The following is a 15,397-nucleotide window of genomic DNA, read 5'->3' as shown; positions in this document are numbered from 1 at the left end:
ATGCTTTAATCCATAGTCCTTTTTAATCGATTGTGAAACAAAATCTAAACGACATAATAACAATTCAACCGCACCACGGATTCCCAGACCGTCTCCCACACTGGTACTAGCAAGGGCTTAAGCTGTGTAACTTCTGCGTTCTGACGAGAGCAGGCACATTCAGCTTAGAATGGCCATTGACGTTAAATGCTTTAATCCATAGTCCTATTTAATCTATTGTGAAACAAAATCTAAACGACATAATAAAAAGTCAACCGCACCACGGATTCCCAGACAGTCTCCCACACTGGTACTAGCGAGGCCTTAAGCTGTGTAACTTCTGCGATCTGACGAGAGCAGGCACATTCAGCTTAGAATGGCCATTGACCTTAAATGCTTTAATCCATAGTCCTTTTTAATCGATTGTGAAACAAAATCTAAACGACATAATAAAAAGTCAACCGCACCACGGATTCCCAGACAGTCTCCCACACTGGTTCTAGCGAGGTCTTAAGCTGTGTAACTTCTGCGATCTGACGAGAGCAGGCACATTCAGCTTAGAATGGCCATTGAACTTAAGTGCTTTAATCCATAGTCCTTTTTAATCGATTGTGAAACAAAATCTAAACGACATAATAAAAAGTCAACCGCACCACGGATTCCCAGACAGTCTCCCACACTGGTACTAGCGAGGCCTTAAGCTGTGTAACTTCTGCGATCTGACGAGAGCAGGGACATTCAGCTTAGAATGGCCATTGACATTAAATGCTTTAATCCATAGTCCTTTTTAATCGATTGTGAAACAAAATCTAAACGACATAATAAAAATTCAACCGCACCACGGATTCCCAGACAGTCTCCCACACTGGTACTAGCGAGGCCTTAAGCTGTGTAATTTCTGCGATCTGACGAGAGCAGGCACATTCAGCTTAGAATGGCCATTGACTTTAAATGCTTTAATCGATAGTCCTATTTAATCAATTGTGAAACAAAATCTAAACGACATAATAAAAAGGCAACCGCACCATGGATTCCCAGACAGTCTCCCACACTGGTACTAGCAAGGCCTTAAGCTGTGTAACTTCTGCGATCAGACGAGAGCAGGCACATTCAGCTTAGAATGGCCATTGACAATAACTGCTTTAATCCATAGTGCTATTTAATCTATTGTGAAACAAAATCTAAACGACATAATAAAAGGCAACCGCACCACGGATTCCCAGACAGTCTCCCACACTGGTACTAGCGAGGCCTTAAGCTGTGTAACTTCTGCGATCTGACGAGAGCAGGCACATTCAGCTTAGAATGGCCCTTGACATTAAATGCTTTAATCCATAGTCGTTTTTAATCGATTGTGAAACAAAATCTAAACGACATAATAAAAAGTCAACCGCACCACGGATTCCCAGACAGTCTCCCACACTGGTACTAGCGAGGGCTTAAGCTGTGTAACTTCTGCGATCTGATGAGAGCAGGCACATTCAGCTTAGAATGGCTTTTGACATTAAAAGCCTTAATCCATAGTCCTATTTAATCTATTGTGAAACAAAATATAAACTACATAATAAAAAGTCAACCGCACCACGGATTCCCAGACAGTCTCCCACACTGGTACTAGCGAGGCCTTAAGCTGTGTAACTTCTGCGATCTGACGAGAGCAGGCACATTCAGCTTAGAATGGCCATTGACATTAAATGCTTTAATCCATAGTCCATTTTAATCGATTGTGAAACAAATCTAAACGACATAATAAAAAGTCAACCGCACCTCGGATTCCCAGACAGTCTCTCACACTCGTACTAGCGAGGCCTTAAAGTGTTATATATCTGCGATTTGACGAGAAAAGGCACATTTAAGCTTAGAATGTCTATTAACTTTTAAAGCTTTAGTCTATTTTTATTTTTAAACAATTGTGAAAGAAAGTCTAAACGACATAATAAAAAGTCAACAGCACCACGGAAGCCCAGAAAGTCTCCCACACTGGTACTAGCGAGGTGTTAAAGTGTTATTGATCTGCGATTTGACGAGAAAAAGCACATTTCACCTAAGAATAGCCATTAACTTTTAAAGCTTTAGTTTATTATTATTTTTAATCGATTGTGAAACAAATTCTAAACGACATAATAAAAAGTCAACTGCACCATGGATTCCCAGACAGTCTCCCACACTGGTACTAGCGAGGCCTTAAGCTGTGTAACTTCTGCGATCAGATGAGAGCAGGCACATTCAGCTTAGAATGGCCATTGACAATAACTGCTTTAATCCATAGTCCTATTTAATCTATTGTGAAACAAAATCTAAACAACATAATAAAAAGGCAACCGCACCACGGATTCCCAAACAGTCTCCCACACTGGTACTAGCGAGGCCTTAAGCTGTGTAACTTCTGCGATCTGACGAGTGCAGGCACATTCAGCTTAGAATGGCCATTGACATTAAATGCTTTAATCCATAGTCGTTTTTAATCGATTGTGAAACAAAATCTAAACTACATAATAAAAAGTCAACCGCACCACGGATTCCCAGACAGTCTCCCACACTGGTACTAGTGAGGCCTTAAGCTGTGTAACTTCTGCGATCTGACGAGAGCAGGCACATTCAGCTTAGAATGGCCTTTGACATTAAAAGCTTCAATCCATAGTCCTATTTAATCTATTGTGAAACAAAATCTAAACGACATAATAAAATGTCAACCGCACCACGGATTCCCAGACAGTCTCCCACACTGGTACTAGCGAGGCCTTAAGCTGTGTAACTTCTGCGATCTGACGAGAGCAGGGACATTCAGCTTAGAATGGCCATTGACATTAAATGTTTTAATCCATAGTCCTTTTTAATCGATTGTGAAACAAAATCTAAACGACATAATAAAAATTCAACCGCACCACGGATTCCCAGACAGTCTCCCACACTGGTACTAGCAAGGCCTTAAGCTGTGTAACTTCTGCGATCTGATGAGAGCAGGCACATTCAGCTTAGAAAGGCCATTGACTTTAAATGCTTTAATCCATAGTCCTTTTTAATCGATTGTGAAACAAAATCTAAACGACATAATAAAAAGTCAACTGCACCACTGATTCCCAGACATTCTCCCACACTGGTACTAGCGAGGCCTTAAGCTGTGTAACTTCTGCGATCTGACGAGAGCAGGCACATTCAGCTTAGAATTGCCATTGACATTAAATGCTTTAATCCATAGTCCTTTTTAATCGATTATGAAACAAAATCTAAACGACATAATAAAAAGTCAACCGCACCACGGATTCCCAGATAGTCTCCCACACTGGTACTAGCGGGGCCTTAAGCTGTGTAACTTCTGCGATCTGACGAGAGCAGGGACATTCATCTTAGAATGGCCATTGACATTAAATGCTTTAATCCATAGTCCTTTTTAATCGATTGTGAAACAAAATCTAAACGACATAATAAAAATTCAACCGCACCACGGATTCCCAGACAGTCTCCCACACTGGTACTAGCGAGGCCTTAAGCTGTGTAACTTCTGCGATCTGACGAGAGCAGGCACATTCAGCTTAGAATGGCCATTGACTTTAAATGCTTTAATCCATAGTCCTATTTAATCTATTGTGAAACAAAATCTAAACAACATAATAAAAAGTCAACCGCACCACGGATTCCCAGACAGTCTCCCACACTGGTACTAGCGAGGCATTAAGCTGCGTAACTTCTGCGATCTAACGAGAGCAGGCACATTCAGCTTAGAATGGCCATTGACATTAAATGCTTTAATCCATAGTCCTTTTTAATCGATTGTGAAACAAAATCTAAACAACATAATAAAAAGGCAACCGCACCACGGATTCCCAGACAGTCTCCCACACTGGTACTAGCGAGGCCTTAAGCTGTGTAACTTCTGCGATTTGCCGAGAGCAGGCACATTCAGCTTAGAATGGCCATTGACATTAAAAGCCTTAATCCATAGTCCTATTTAATCGATTGTGAAACAAAATCTAAACAACATAATAAAAAGTCAACTGCACCACTGATTCCCAGACATTCTCCCACACTGGTACTAGCGAGGCCTTAAGCTGTGTAACTTCTGCGATCTGACGAGAGCAGGCACATTCAGCTTAGAATGGCCATTGACATTAAATGCTTTAATCCATAGTCCTTTTTAATCGATTATGAAACAAAATCTAAACGACATAATAAAAAGTCAACCGCACCACGGATTCCCAGATAGTCTCCCACACTGGTACTAGCGGGGCCTTAAGCTGTGTAACTTCTGCGATCTGACGAGAGCAGGGACATTCATCTTAGAATGGCCATTGACATTAAATGCTTTAATCCATAGTCCTTTTTAATCGATTGTGAAACATAATCTAAACGACATAATAAAAAGTCAACCGCACCACGGATTCCCAGACAGTCTCCCACACTGGTACTAGCGAGACCTTAAGCTGTGTAACTTCTGCGATCTGACGAGAGCAGGCACATTCAGCTTGGAATGGCCATTGACTTTAAATGCTTTAATCCATAGTCCTATTTAATCTATTGTGAAACAAAATCTAAACAACATAATAAAAAGTCAACCGCATCACGGATTCCCAGACAGTCTCCCACACTGGTACTAGCGAGGCATTAAGCTGCGTAACTTCTGCGATCTAACGAGAGCAGGCACATTCAGCTTAGAATGGCCATTGACATTAAATGCTTTAATCCATAGTCCTTTTTAATCGATTGTGAAACAAAATCTAAACAACATAATAAAAAGTCAACCGCACCACGGATTCCCAGACAGTCTCCCACACTGGTACTAGCGAGGGCTTAAGCTGTGTAACTTCTGCGTTCTTACAAGAGCAGGCACATTCAGCTTAGAATGGCCATTGACGTTAAATGCTTTAATCCATAGTCCTATTTAATCTATTGTGAAACAAAATCTAAACGACATAATAAAAAGTCAACCGCACCACGGATTCCCAGACAGTCTCCCACACTGGTACTAGCGAGGCCTTAAGCTGTGTAACTTCTGCGATCTGACGAGAGCAGGCACATTCAGCTTAGAATGGCCATTGACGTTAAATGCTTTAATCCATAGTCCTATTTAATCTATTGTGAAACAAAATCTAAACGACATAATAAAAAGTCAACCGCACCACGGATTCCCAGACAGTCTCCCACACTGGTACTAGCGAGGACTTAAGCTGTGTAACTTCTGCGATCTGACGAGAGCAGGGACATTCAGCTTAGAATGGCCATTGACATTAAATGCTTTAATCCATAGTCCTTTTTAATCGATTGTGAAACAAAATCTAAACGACATAATAAAAGGTCAACCGCACCACGGATTCCCAGACAGTCTCCCACACTGGTACTAGCGAGGCCTTAAGCTGTGTAACTTCTGCGATCTGACGAGAGCAGGGACATTCAGCTTAGAATGGCCATTGACATTAAATGCTTTAATCCATAGTCCTTTTTAATCGATTGTGAAACAAAATCTAAACGACATAATAAAAATTCAACCGCACCACGGATTCCCAGACAGTCTCCCACACCGGTACTAGCGAGGCCTTAAGCTGTGTTACTTCTGCGATCTGACGAGAGCAGGCACATTCAGCTTAGAATGGCCATTGACGTTAAATGCTTTAATCCATAGTCCTATTTAATCTATTGTGAAACAAAATCTAAACGACATAATAAAAAGTCAACCGCACCACGGATTCCCAGACAGTCTCCCACACTGGTACTAGTGAGGCCTTAAGCTGTGTAACTTCTGCAATCTGACGAGAGCAGGCACATTCAGCTTAGAATGGCCATTGACATTAAATGCTTTAATCCATAGTCCTTTTTAATCGATTGTGAAACAAAATCTAAACGACATAATAAAAATTCAACCGCACCACTGATTCCCAGACAGTCTCCCACACTGGTACTAGCGAGACCTTAAGCTGTGTAACTTCTGCGATCTAACGAGAGCAGGCACATTCAGCTTAGAATGGCCATTGACATTAAATGCTTTAATCCATAGTCCTTTTTAATCGATTGTGAAACAAAATCTAAACAACATAATAAAAAGGCAACCGCACCACGGATTCCCATACAGTCTCCCACACTGATACTAGTGAGGCCTTAAGCTGTGTAACTTCTGCGATCTGACGAGAGCAGGCACATTCAGCTTAGAATGGCCATTGACATTAAAAGCCTTAATCCATAGTCCTATTTAATCTATTGTGAAACAAAATCTAAACAACATAATAAAAAGTCAACCGCACCACGGATTCCCAGACAGTCTCCCACACTGGTACTAGCGAGGCCTTAAGCTGTGTAACTTCTGCGATCTGACGAGAGAAGGCACATTCAGCTTAGAATGGCCACTGACATTAAATGCTTTAATCCAAAGTCCTTTTTAATCGATTGTGAAACAAAATCTAAACGACATAATAAAAAGTCAACCGCACCACGGATTCCCAGACAGTCTCCCACACTGGTACTAGCGAGGCCTTAAGCTGTGTAACTTCTGCGATCTGACGAGAGCAGGGACATTCAGCTTAGAATGGCCATTGACATTAAATGCTTTAATCCATAGTCCTTTTTAATCGATTGTGAAACAAAATCTAAACGACATAATAAAAAGTCAAGCGCACCACGGATTCCCAGACAGTCTCCCACACTGGTACTAGCGAGGCCTTAAGCTGTGTAACTTCTGCGATCTGACGAGAGCAGGCACATTCAGCTTAGAATGGCCATTGACATTAAAAGCCTTAATCCATAGTCCTATTTAATCTATTGTGAAACAAAATCTAAACAACATAATAAAAAGTCAACCGTACCACGGATTCCCAGACAGTCTCCCACACTGGTACTAGCGAGGCCTTAAGCTGTGTAACTTCTGCGATCTGACGAGAGCAGGGACATTCAGCTTAGAATGGCCATTGACATTAAATGCTTTAATCCATAGTCCTTTTTAATCGATTGTGAAACAAAATCTAAACGACATAATAAAAATTCAACCGCACCACGAAGTCCCAGACAGTCTCCCACACTGGTACTAGCGAGGCCTTAAGCTGTGTAACTTCTGCGTTCTGACAAGAGCAGGCACATTCAGCTTAGAATGGCCATTGACGTTAAATGCTTTAATCCATAGTCCTATTTAATCTATTGTGAAACAAAATCTAAACGACATAATAAAAAGTCAACCGCACCACGGATTCCCAGACAGTCTCCCACACTGGTACTAGCGAGGCCTTAAGCTGTGTAACTTCTGCGATCTGACGAAAGCAGCACATTCAGCTTAGAATGGCCATTGACATTAAATACTTTAATCCATAGTCCTTTTTAATCGATTGTGAAACAAAATCTAAACGACATAATAAAAAGTCAACCGCACCACGGATTCCCAGACAGTCTCCCACACTGGTACTAGCGAGGCCTTAATCTGTGTAACTTCTGCGATCTGACGAAAGCAGGCACATTCAGCTTAGAATGGCCATTGACATTAAATACTTTAATCCATAGTCCTTTTTAATCGATTGTGAAACAAAATCTAAACGGCATAATAAAAATTCAACCGCACCACGGATTCCCAGACAGTCTCCCACACTGGTACTAGCGAGGCCTTAAGCTGTGTAACTTCTGCAAACTGACGAGAGCAGGCACATTCAGCTTAGAATGGCCATTGACGTTAAATGCTTTAATCCATAGTCCTATTTAATCTATTGTGAAACAAAATCTAAACGACATAATAAAAAGTCAACCGCACCACGGATTCCCAGACAGTCTCCCACACTGGTACTAGCGAGGACTTAAGCTGTGTAACTTCTGCGATCTGACGAGAGCAGGGACATTCAGCTTAGAATGGCCATTGACATTAAATGCTTTAATCCATAGTCCTTTTTAATCGAATGTGAAACAAAATCTAAACGACATAATAAAAATTCAACCGCACCACGGATTCCCAGACAGTCTCCCACACTGGTACTAGCGAGGCCTTAAGCTGTGTAACTTCTGCGTTCTGACAAGAGCAGGCACATTCAGCTTAGAATGGCCATTGACGTTAAATGCTTTAATCCATAGTCCTATTTAATCTATTGTGAAACAAAATCTAAACGACATAATAAAAAGTCAACCGCACCACGGATTCCCAGACAGTCTCCCACACTGGTACTAGCGAGGCCTTAAGCTGTGTAACTTCTGCGATCTGACAAAAGCAGGCACATTCAGCTTAGAATGGCCATTGACATTAAATACTTTATTCCATAGTCCTTTTTAATCGATTGTGAAACAAAATCTAAACGACATAATAAAAAGTGAACCGCACCACTGATTCCCAGACAGTCTCCCACACTGGTACTAGCGAGGGATTAAGCTGTGTAACTTCTGCGATCTGACGAGAGCAGGCACATTCAGCTTAGAATGGCCATTGACGTTAAATGCTTTAATCCATAGTCCTATTTAATCGATTGTGAAACAAAATCTAAACAACATAATAAAAAGGCAACCGCACCACGGATTCCCAGACAGTCTCCCACACTGGTACTAGCGAGGCCTTAAGCTGTGTAACTTCTGCGATCTGCCGAGAGCAGGCACATTCAGCTTAGAATGGCCATTGACATTAAAAGCCTTAATCCATAGTCCTATTTAATCTATTGTGAAACAAAATCTAAACAACATAATAAAAAGTCAACCGCACCACGGATTCCCAGACAGTCTCCCACACTGGTACTAGCGAGGCCTTAAGCTGTATAACTTCTGCGATCTGACGAGAGCAGGCACATTCAGCTTAGAATGGCCACTGACATTAAATGCTTTAATCCAAAGTCCTTTTTAATCGATTGTGAAACAAAATCTAAACGACATAATAAAAAGTCAACCGCACCACGGATTCCCAGACAGTCTCCCACACTGGTACTAGCGAGGCCTTAGGCAGTGTAACTTCTGCGATCTGACGAGAGCAGGGACATTCAGCTTAGAATGGCCATTGACATTAAATGCTTTAATCCATAGTCCTTTTTAATCGATTGTGAAACAAAATCTAAACGACATAATAAAAAGTCAACCGCACCACGGATTCCCAGACAGTCTCCCACACAGGTACTAGCGAGGCCTTAAGCTGTGTAACTTCTGCGATCTGACGAGAGCAGGCACATTCAGCTTAGAATGGCCATTGACATTAAAAGCCTTAATCCATAGTCCTATTTAATCTATTGTGAAACAAAATCTAAACAACATAATAAAAAGTCAACCGTACCACGGATTCCCAGACAGTCTCCCACACTGGTACTAGCGATGCCTTAAGCTGTGTAACTTCTGCGATCTGACGAGAGCAGGGACATTCAGCTTAGAATGGCCATTGACATTAAATGCTTTAATCCATAGTCCTTTTTAATCGATTGTGAAACAAAATCTAAACGACATAATAAAAATTCAACCGCACCACGGATTCACAGACAGTCTCCCACACTGGTACTAGCGAGGGCTTAAGCTGTGTAACTTCTGCGTTCTTACAAGAGCAGGCACATTCAGCTTAGAATGGCCATTGACGTTAAATGCTTTAATCCATAGTCCTATTTAATCTATTGTGAAACAAAATCTAAACGACATAATAAAAAGTCAACCGCACCACGGATTCCCAGACAGTCTCCCACACTGGTACTAGCGAGGCCTTAAGCTGTGTAACTTCTGCGATCTGACGAGAGCAGGGACATTCAGCTTAGAATGGCCATTGACATTAAATGCTTTAATCCATAGTCCTTTTTAATCGATTGTGAAACAAAATCTAAACGACATAATAAAAATTCAACCGCACCACGGATTCCCAGACAGTCTCCCACACCGGTACTAGCGAGGCCTTAAGCTGTTTTACTTCTGCGATCTGACGAGAGCAGGCACATTCAGCTTAGAATGGCCATTGACGTTAAATGCTTTAATCCATAGTCCTATTTAATCTATTGTGAAACAAAATCTAAACGACATAATAAAAAGTCAACCGCACCACGGATTCCCAGACAGTCTCCCACACTGGTACTAGTGAGGCCTTAAGCTGTGTAACTTCTGCAATCTGACGAGAGCAGGCACATTCAGCTTAGAATGGCCATTGACTTTAAATGCTTTAATCCATAGTCCTTTTTAATCGATTGTGAAACAAAATCTAAACAACATAATAAAAAGTCAACTGCACCACTGATTCCCAGACATTCTCCCACACTGGTACTAGCGAGGCCTTAAGCTGTGTAACTTCTGCGATCTGACGAGAGCAGGCACATTCAGCTTAGAATGGCCATTGACATTAAATGCTTTAATCCATAGTCCTTTTTAATCGATTATGAAACAAAATCTAAACGACATAATAAAAAGTCTACCGCACCACGGATTCCCAGATAGTCTCCCACACTGGTACTAGCGGGGCCTTAAGCTGTGTAACTTCTGCGATCTGACGAGAGCAGGGACATTCATCTTAGAATGGCCATTGACATTAAATGCTTTAATCCATAGTCCTTTTTAATCGATTGTGAAACAAAATCTAAACGACATAATAAAAATTCAACCGCACCACGGATTCCCAGACAGTCTCCCACACTAGTACTAGCGAGACCTTAAGCTGTGTAACTTCTGCGATCTGACGAGAGCAGGCACATTCAGCTTGGAATGGCCATTGACTTTAAATGCTTTAATCCATAGTCCTATTTAATCTATTGTGAAACAAAATCTAAACAACATAATAAAAAGTCAACCGCACCACGGATTCCCAGACAGTCTCCCACACTGGTAATAGCGAGGCATTAAGCTGCGTAACTTCTGCGATCTAACGAGAGCAGGCACATTCAGCTTAGAATGGCCATTGACATTAAATGCTTTAATCCATAGTCCTTTTTAATCGATTGTGAAACAAAATCTAAACGACATAATAAATAGTCAACCGCACCAAGGATTCCCAGACAGTCTCCCACACTGGTACTAGCAAGGCCTTAAGCTTTGTAAGTTCTGCGATCTGACGAGAGCAGGCACATTCAGTTTAGAATGGCCATTGACATTAAAAGCCTTAATCAATAGTCCTTTTTAATCGATTGTGAAACAAAATCTAAACGACATAATAAAAATTCAACCGCACCACGGATTCCCAGACAGTCTCCCACACTAGTACTAGCGAGACCTTAAGCTGTGTAACTTCTGCGATCTGACGAGAGCAGGCACATTCAGCTTGGAATGGCCATTGACTTTAAATGCTTTAATCCATAGTCCTATTTAATCTATTGTGAAACAAAATCTAAACAACATAATAAAAAGTCAACCGCACCACGGATTCCCAGACAGTCTCCCACACTGGTACTAGCGAGGCATTAAGCTGCGTAACTTCTGCGATCTAACGAGAGCAGGCACATTCAGCTTAGAATGGCCATTGACATTAAATGCTTTAATCCATAGTCCTTTTTAATCGATTGTGAAACAAAATCTAAACGACATAATAAATAGTCAACCGCACCAAGGATTCCCAGACAGTCTCCCACACTGGTACTAGCAAGGCCTTAAGCTTTGTAAGTTCTGCGATCTGACGAGAGCAGGCACATTCAGTTTAGAATGGCCATTGACATTAAAAGCCTTAATCAATAGTCATATTTAATCTATTGTGAAACAAAATCTAAACGACATAATAAAAAGTCAACCGCACCACGGATTCACAGACAGTCTCCCACACTGGTACTAGCGAGGCCTTAAGCTGTGTAACTTCTGCGATCTGACGAGAGCAGGTACATTCAGCTTAGAATGGCCATTGACATTAAATGCTTTAATCCATAGTCCTTTTTAATCGATTGTGAAAGAAAATCTAAACGACATAATAAAAAGACAACCGCACCACGGATTCCCAGACAGTCTCCCACACTGGTACTAGCGAGGCCTTAAGCTGTGTAGCTTCTACGATCTGACGAGAGCAGACACATTCAGCTTAGAATGGCCATTGACATTAAATGCTTTAATCCATAGTCCTTTTTTTTTTTCAAATATATTTTTATTCAAAACCAGAACAGTTACAAGTATGCAATGTGTATCACACATACAATAATATATACACCAAATAACAATGTGTTCCAGCTTCAAAATTCTTTTTCATTTTACTTGTCATCATTAAGTTGCAAGGTATGCAGTAAAACAAAACACAACCAACAATTCCCTTCCCTCCCCCCAACTCTCCCCCATCTCGGTGAACATTTTCTCAACTGGCCACCAGCATGCCTAGCGTGCCCTGGATACTCTGTGAACTATACCATGATGTGTGTCGAAATGTGCGCATGAACATCCCTATCTCTGCTGTGGGATAATGTTGCTCTATGAATTTACGCCAAGTTTTAAAAAATTGTTCTGTAGACCTTTCTTTGTGTTTTTCTAGGTCCGTCTTATCATACCCCAATAGAGTCTTGAGAGTAATCACGACCTCCGCAATTTCCGGGACCGATGCCTGTAGCCAGTGACGCAAGATGCACTTTTTGATAGCCAATAAAGCCATATGCACTCTTTTCCGGGCCACTAGAGGTGGTCCCTCCCCCCCTGGTTCCAAAGGAATATAGTGAAACAGCACTGCCTGTGGGCTTGCGTGCACCTCCTCCCCCCAGGTATCTTTAATAAATTGTAAAGCCCGATCCCAAAACGTGCGAATTTGTGGGCACAACCACATCCCATGAAGTAAATTGGCTTTGTGCAAGTCGCATTTTGGACAATTACGCAGATAATGTGCTGGAGCGTCCCTGTAGGATAAATTAAAGGCGTATGTCGCTCTGTGCATTAGCCTGAAGTGCATCTCACGCCACTGTTCATTCACCATGACCTTCCTCACCCTCTCCCATCCATCTCGTATCTTGCTGGAGATGTCTGGATCCTCCAGCTCCAACTCCCACGTTCTAAAGCAGGAAGTACTAAAGGAATCAAGATGAGCATTCCGAAGTTTACCATATAGACTTGCAAGGCTTCTCCCCGCACCACCCTGCGGCACCATCCCATCAAATGCTCCCCGTATCTCTACTCCATCAATATTGCGGACTTTGTTTTTACATAACCCCGTTATTTGAACATATTGCAAATATTGATTTTCCCTCAAATTGTATTTGCTAGAGACCTCCTGCCACGTAAGCCATCTCCCCTCCTCAACATTCATGAGTTGGCCCAGGACCTTGATCCCTTCATCTTTCCACTGCGAAAACAATTTATTCTGACTCCCCTGTGGAAACATAGGGTTATCCCACAACGGCCAGAATTTAGAAAGACCATACGGAAGACCAAAAAGCTTCCGCACCGCCTTCCAGGTGCCGATTGTATCTTTCAGCAACAGACTTGCCTTAACGTTATTAGGCAGTTGAGCATATGACATGTGTAGCAGGGCCTGCAGCGGAACCGCTCCCGCCAATTCCTGTTCCAGCTGAACATTGGAGTACATATTGGTGTTATGTATCCAATCCCCTATGTGTCTGCAGATGGCCGCTAAATTGTAGTATCGTATAAGTGGCAGCTGAATACCTCCATCCACTTTGGGCAGTGCCAGTTTTTTATATGCAATCCTAGGTCTCTTCCTTTGCCACAAGAATTGTAAAAATGCTGTCTGTAATTTCTGGTTATCTAGGTGCTTGATCAATATGGGTATGGTCTGCATTGGATATAACAGTCGAGCAAAGCTTATCATTTTTAAAAGAGCAGCCCTCCCAAACAACGACAATGGCAATGACGCCCATCGATTTAGTTCCTTATGGATTTTTTCAAACAAGGGTGAATAATTTAGTTTATAGAGAGAAGAGGGAAATTTGCCTATTTTAATCCCCAGGTATGTAATATACGATCTAGCTATTTCCACCGTGCCCTGCAAGGGTGGTCTTACCCCTGATTCCTTCAAGTAAAGTAATTGACTCTTTTGCGCATTGACTTTATATCCTGAGAAGGACCCAAAGTATTTTAGCTTCTCCAGCACCCCCCCCAAATGATCCCCAGGCGATTTCATAAATAACAAAAGATCATCAGCAAAACATGTTAGCTTGACCTCCTGGCTGCCAACCTTAATCCCTTCAAAATCTCTGGATGACAAGAGATGTCTCGCTAGCGGTTCCAAAGCCAAGTCGAACAGCAACGGAGACAAGGGGCATCCCTGCCTTGTTCCCTTCTGTAAATGTATCGGTGCTGACAAAAAACCTGCAGTGAACACCCTAGCTAGAGGTTCTGAATATAATGCTTCCAGGTAATTCCTGAACAATCCTTGTATCCCAAATCTATCTAAAACTAACCTCAGCCAATCCCAGTGTACATTATCGAAGGCCTTTTCGGCATCTAACGTTAAAAGTGCTGGCGAATCATGACCCTCCATATTAGAATTCCTCATTGCGTCTTGAACCGCCAAAACCGTGCGTATGTTTTTGACCGCCGACCTCCCCTTGACAAAACCCACCTGGTGTGGCCCGATCAAATTAGGGAGAAACATAGCCAACCTATCTGCCAGTATCTTCGACAATATTTTAACATCCTGATTTATCAAAGAGATTGGTCGATAGGACCCCGGGTTAGCCGGATCTTTCCCATCCTTGTACAATACTTTAATATAAGCTACATTGCCCGACTTCAAAAATTCCTTATTTAACAGCATACGATTATACACCGGCAATAAAATGGGCGTGACTTCCTCCCTCATAAGTTTGTAGAAATCACTAGAAAATCCGTCTGGCCCTGGCGCTTTGTTATTCGTCAATGATTTAATGGTCGATATTATCTCTTGTTCCGTGATCAATGCGTTTAATGCTTCTCTATCAGAGTCCGAGAGAGATGGTAACGCTACAGAGTCCAGGAACTCCCTCCCCTCATTCCTCTCCGAAATGTCCTGTGCATATAGCGCAGTGTAATAATCTCCCAGTATATCATTGACGACTTTTGGATCTTTCTGTACTTCCCCATTCCCATCTCTCAACCCCCCTATGTGAGTCGGGCGAAATTGTCCTTTCGCCATTTTAGCCAGCAGGGAACCTGATTTGTTCCCATATCTGAAAAAATGCGCAGTTGTTTGCTCTCTCTGGAACCTTTCTTTTTTATCCAGCCACCTTTCAAACTCTGCCTTTGCCGTGAGCCAGTCCCCCCTAAGCGCTAATGTCGAGTTTGCCAAGTACGCTGTGTATTTCATGCGAAGGTTTCTGCTAGACTCGTTATAATGTTTGTTGGTTTTCCGTTTAAGCGAAGCAACATAGGAAATGATCCTCCCCCTCAGCACTGCCTTGGCTGTGTCCCAAAACAAGTGGCTGTTTTCTCTATGAGCTTGATTTTCCTGACTATATTCCCCTAACCAGCCCTTCAAGCAGGATTGAAAGGATTCATCAGTTGCCAGAAATGACGGAAATTTCCACAATATATCCGACCCCCTTTTAAACGTATCTGCCAAGATCAAAGAAACCGGTGAATGATCTGATATCACTAAGTCCTCTATTCGAGCACTGAGGAT

At 42.0% G+C, this 15,397-nt stretch overlaps 54 pseudogenes; all 54 read right to left on the bottom strand.

Moving 5' to 3' along the window:
* Positions 1–248: 248 nt before the first annotated feature.
* Positions 249–367, bottom strand: LOC142669776 (5S ribosomal RNA; annotated as a pseudogene).
* A 253-nt stretch (positions 368–620) lies between these two features.
* On the bottom strand, positions 621–739 carry LOC142670436 (5S ribosomal RNA; annotated as a pseudogene).
* Positions 740–806: 67 nt separating this feature from the next.
* On the bottom strand, positions 807–925 carry LOC142670717 (5S ribosomal RNA; annotated as a pseudogene).
* A 67-nt stretch (positions 926–992) lies between these two features.
* On the bottom strand, positions 993–1,111 carry LOC142670690 (5S ribosomal RNA; annotated as a pseudogene).
* A 66-nt stretch (positions 1,112–1,177) lies between these two features.
* On the bottom strand, positions 1,178–1,296 carry LOC142669289 (5S ribosomal RNA; annotated as a pseudogene).
* A 67-nt stretch (positions 1,297–1,363) lies between these two features.
* LOC142669894 (5S ribosomal RNA) lies at positions 1,364–1,482 on the bottom strand (annotated as a pseudogene).
* A 67-nt stretch (positions 1,483–1,549) lies between these two features.
* On the bottom strand, positions 1,550–1,668 carry LOC142669764 (5S ribosomal RNA; annotated as a pseudogene).
* A 440-nt stretch (positions 1,669–2,108) lies between these two features.
* On the bottom strand, positions 2,109–2,227 carry LOC142669063 (5S ribosomal RNA; annotated as a pseudogene).
* Positions 2,228–2,294: 67 nt separating this feature from the next.
* LOC142669621 (5S ribosomal RNA) lies at positions 2,295–2,413 on the bottom strand (annotated as a pseudogene).
* A 67-nt stretch (positions 2,414–2,480) lies between these two features.
* Positions 2,481–2,599, bottom strand: LOC142669363 (5S ribosomal RNA; annotated as a pseudogene).
* Positions 2,600–2,666: 67 nt separating this feature from the next.
* Positions 2,667–2,785, bottom strand: LOC142670553 (5S ribosomal RNA; annotated as a pseudogene).
* A 67-nt stretch (positions 2,786–2,852) lies between these two features.
* On the bottom strand, positions 2,853–2,971 carry LOC142669774 (5S ribosomal RNA; annotated as a pseudogene).
* A 67-nt stretch (positions 2,972–3,038) lies between these two features.
* LOC142670258 (5S ribosomal RNA) lies at positions 3,039–3,157 on the bottom strand (annotated as a pseudogene).
* A 67-nt stretch (positions 3,158–3,224) lies between these two features.
* On the bottom strand, positions 3,225–3,343 carry LOC142669441 (5S ribosomal RNA; annotated as a pseudogene).
* A 67-nt stretch (positions 3,344–3,410) lies between these two features.
* On the bottom strand, positions 3,411–3,529 carry LOC142669110 (5S ribosomal RNA; annotated as a pseudogene).
* Positions 3,530–3,596: 67 nt separating this feature from the next.
* On the bottom strand, positions 3,597–3,715 carry LOC142669403 (5S ribosomal RNA; annotated as a pseudogene).
* Positions 3,716–3,968: 253 nt separating this feature from the next.
* Positions 3,969–4,087, bottom strand: LOC142670030 (5S ribosomal RNA; annotated as a pseudogene).
* Positions 4,088–4,154: 67 nt separating this feature from the next.
* On the bottom strand, positions 4,155–4,273 carry LOC142669440 (5S ribosomal RNA; annotated as a pseudogene).
* A 67-nt stretch (positions 4,274–4,340) lies between these two features.
* Positions 4,341–4,459, bottom strand: LOC142669595 (5S ribosomal RNA; annotated as a pseudogene).
* Positions 4,460–4,526: 67 nt separating this feature from the next.
* Positions 4,527–4,645, bottom strand: LOC142670150 (5S ribosomal RNA; annotated as a pseudogene).
* A 67-nt stretch (positions 4,646–4,712) lies between these two features.
* LOC142670103 (5S ribosomal RNA) lies at positions 4,713–4,831 on the bottom strand (annotated as a pseudogene).
* A 67-nt stretch (positions 4,832–4,898) lies between these two features.
* On the bottom strand, positions 4,899–5,017 carry LOC142669752 (5S ribosomal RNA; annotated as a pseudogene).
* Positions 5,018–5,084: 67 nt separating this feature from the next.
* On the bottom strand, positions 5,085–5,203 carry LOC142669413 (5S ribosomal RNA; annotated as a pseudogene).
* A 67-nt stretch (positions 5,204–5,270) lies between these two features.
* On the bottom strand, positions 5,271–5,389 carry LOC142670382 (5S ribosomal RNA; annotated as a pseudogene).
* A 67-nt stretch (positions 5,390–5,456) lies between these two features.
* Positions 5,457–5,575, bottom strand: LOC142669624 (5S ribosomal RNA; annotated as a pseudogene).
* Positions 5,576–5,642: 67 nt separating this feature from the next.
* LOC142669282 (5S ribosomal RNA) lies at positions 5,643–5,761 on the bottom strand (annotated as a pseudogene).
* A 67-nt stretch (positions 5,762–5,828) lies between these two features.
* Positions 5,829–5,947, bottom strand: LOC142670195 (5S ribosomal RNA; annotated as a pseudogene).
* A 67-nt stretch (positions 5,948–6,014) lies between these two features.
* Positions 6,015–6,133, bottom strand: LOC142669778 (5S ribosomal RNA; annotated as a pseudogene).
* A 67-nt stretch (positions 6,134–6,200) lies between these two features.
* LOC142669990 (5S ribosomal RNA) lies at positions 6,201–6,319 on the bottom strand (annotated as a pseudogene).
* A 67-nt stretch (positions 6,320–6,386) lies between these two features.
* On the bottom strand, positions 6,387–6,505 carry LOC142670433 (5S ribosomal RNA; annotated as a pseudogene).
* Positions 6,506–6,572: 67 nt separating this feature from the next.
* On the bottom strand, positions 6,573–6,691 carry LOC142669224 (5S ribosomal RNA; annotated as a pseudogene).
* Positions 6,692–6,758: 67 nt separating this feature from the next.
* Positions 6,759–6,877, bottom strand: LOC142669212 (5S ribosomal RNA; annotated as a pseudogene).
* Positions 6,878–7,130: 253 nt separating this feature from the next.
* Positions 7,131–7,248, bottom strand: LOC142670176 (5S ribosomal RNA; annotated as a pseudogene).
* Positions 7,249–7,315: 67 nt separating this feature from the next.
* On the bottom strand, positions 7,316–7,434 carry LOC142669611 (5S ribosomal RNA; annotated as a pseudogene).
* Positions 7,435–7,501: 67 nt separating this feature from the next.
* On the bottom strand, positions 7,502–7,620 carry LOC142670210 (5S ribosomal RNA; annotated as a pseudogene).
* A 67-nt stretch (positions 7,621–7,687) lies between these two features.
* LOC142669412 (5S ribosomal RNA) lies at positions 7,688–7,806 on the bottom strand (annotated as a pseudogene).
* Positions 7,807–7,873: 67 nt separating this feature from the next.
* On the bottom strand, positions 7,874–7,992 carry LOC142669618 (5S ribosomal RNA; annotated as a pseudogene).
* Positions 7,993–8,059: 67 nt separating this feature from the next.
* LOC142669710 (5S ribosomal RNA) lies at positions 8,060–8,178 on the bottom strand (annotated as a pseudogene).
* A 253-nt stretch (positions 8,179–8,431) lies between these two features.
* LOC142669762 (5S ribosomal RNA) lies at positions 8,432–8,550 on the bottom strand (annotated as a pseudogene).
* Positions 8,551–8,617: 67 nt separating this feature from the next.
* On the bottom strand, positions 8,618–8,736 carry LOC142670530 (5S ribosomal RNA; annotated as a pseudogene).
* A 67-nt stretch (positions 8,737–8,803) lies between these two features.
* LOC142669901 (5S ribosomal RNA) lies at positions 8,804–8,922 on the bottom strand (annotated as a pseudogene).
* A 67-nt stretch (positions 8,923–8,989) lies between these two features.
* LOC142670380 (5S ribosomal RNA) lies at positions 8,990–9,108 on the bottom strand (annotated as a pseudogene).
* Positions 9,109–9,175: 67 nt separating this feature from the next.
* Positions 9,176–9,294, bottom strand: LOC142670015 (5S ribosomal RNA; annotated as a pseudogene).
* Positions 9,295–9,547: 253 nt separating this feature from the next.
* LOC142670432 (5S ribosomal RNA) lies at positions 9,548–9,666 on the bottom strand (annotated as a pseudogene).
* Positions 9,667–9,733: 67 nt separating this feature from the next.
* LOC142670498 (5S ribosomal RNA) lies at positions 9,734–9,852 on the bottom strand (annotated as a pseudogene).
* Positions 9,853–9,919: 67 nt separating this feature from the next.
* LOC142669281 (5S ribosomal RNA) lies at positions 9,920–10,038 on the bottom strand (annotated as a pseudogene).
* A 67-nt stretch (positions 10,039–10,105) lies between these two features.
* On the bottom strand, positions 10,106–10,224 carry LOC142670029 (5S ribosomal RNA; annotated as a pseudogene).
* A 67-nt stretch (positions 10,225–10,291) lies between these two features.
* LOC142669717 (5S ribosomal RNA) lies at positions 10,292–10,410 on the bottom strand (annotated as a pseudogene).
* A 67-nt stretch (positions 10,411–10,477) lies between these two features.
* LOC142670067 (5S ribosomal RNA) lies at positions 10,478–10,596 on the bottom strand (annotated as a pseudogene).
* A 67-nt stretch (positions 10,597–10,663) lies between these two features.
* LOC142670115 (5S ribosomal RNA) lies at positions 10,664–10,782 on the bottom strand (annotated as a pseudogene).
* A 253-nt stretch (positions 10,783–11,035) lies between these two features.
* LOC142670066 (5S ribosomal RNA) lies at positions 11,036–11,154 on the bottom strand (annotated as a pseudogene).
* A 67-nt stretch (positions 11,155–11,221) lies between these two features.
* On the bottom strand, positions 11,222–11,340 carry LOC142669402 (5S ribosomal RNA; annotated as a pseudogene).
* A 253-nt stretch (positions 11,341–11,593) lies between these two features.
* On the bottom strand, positions 11,594–11,712 carry LOC142670512 (5S ribosomal RNA; annotated as a pseudogene).
* Positions 11,713–11,779: 67 nt separating this feature from the next.
* LOC142670126 (5S ribosomal RNA) lies at positions 11,780–11,898 on the bottom strand (annotated as a pseudogene).
* Between the last annotated feature and the right edge of the window lie 3,499 nt (positions 11,899–15,397).

This window comes from Rhinoderma darwinii, assembly GCF_050947455.1.
Source record: "Rhinoderma darwinii isolate aRhiDar2 chromosome 1 unlocalized genomic scaffold, aRhiDar2.hap1 SUPER_1_unloc_15, whole genome shotgun sequence".
Lineage (NCBI taxonomy): Eukaryota > Metazoa > Chordata > Amphibia > Anura > Rhinodermatidae > Rhinoderma > Rhinoderma darwinii.
This window is presented reverse-complemented; position numbering and strand designations above follow the sequence as displayed.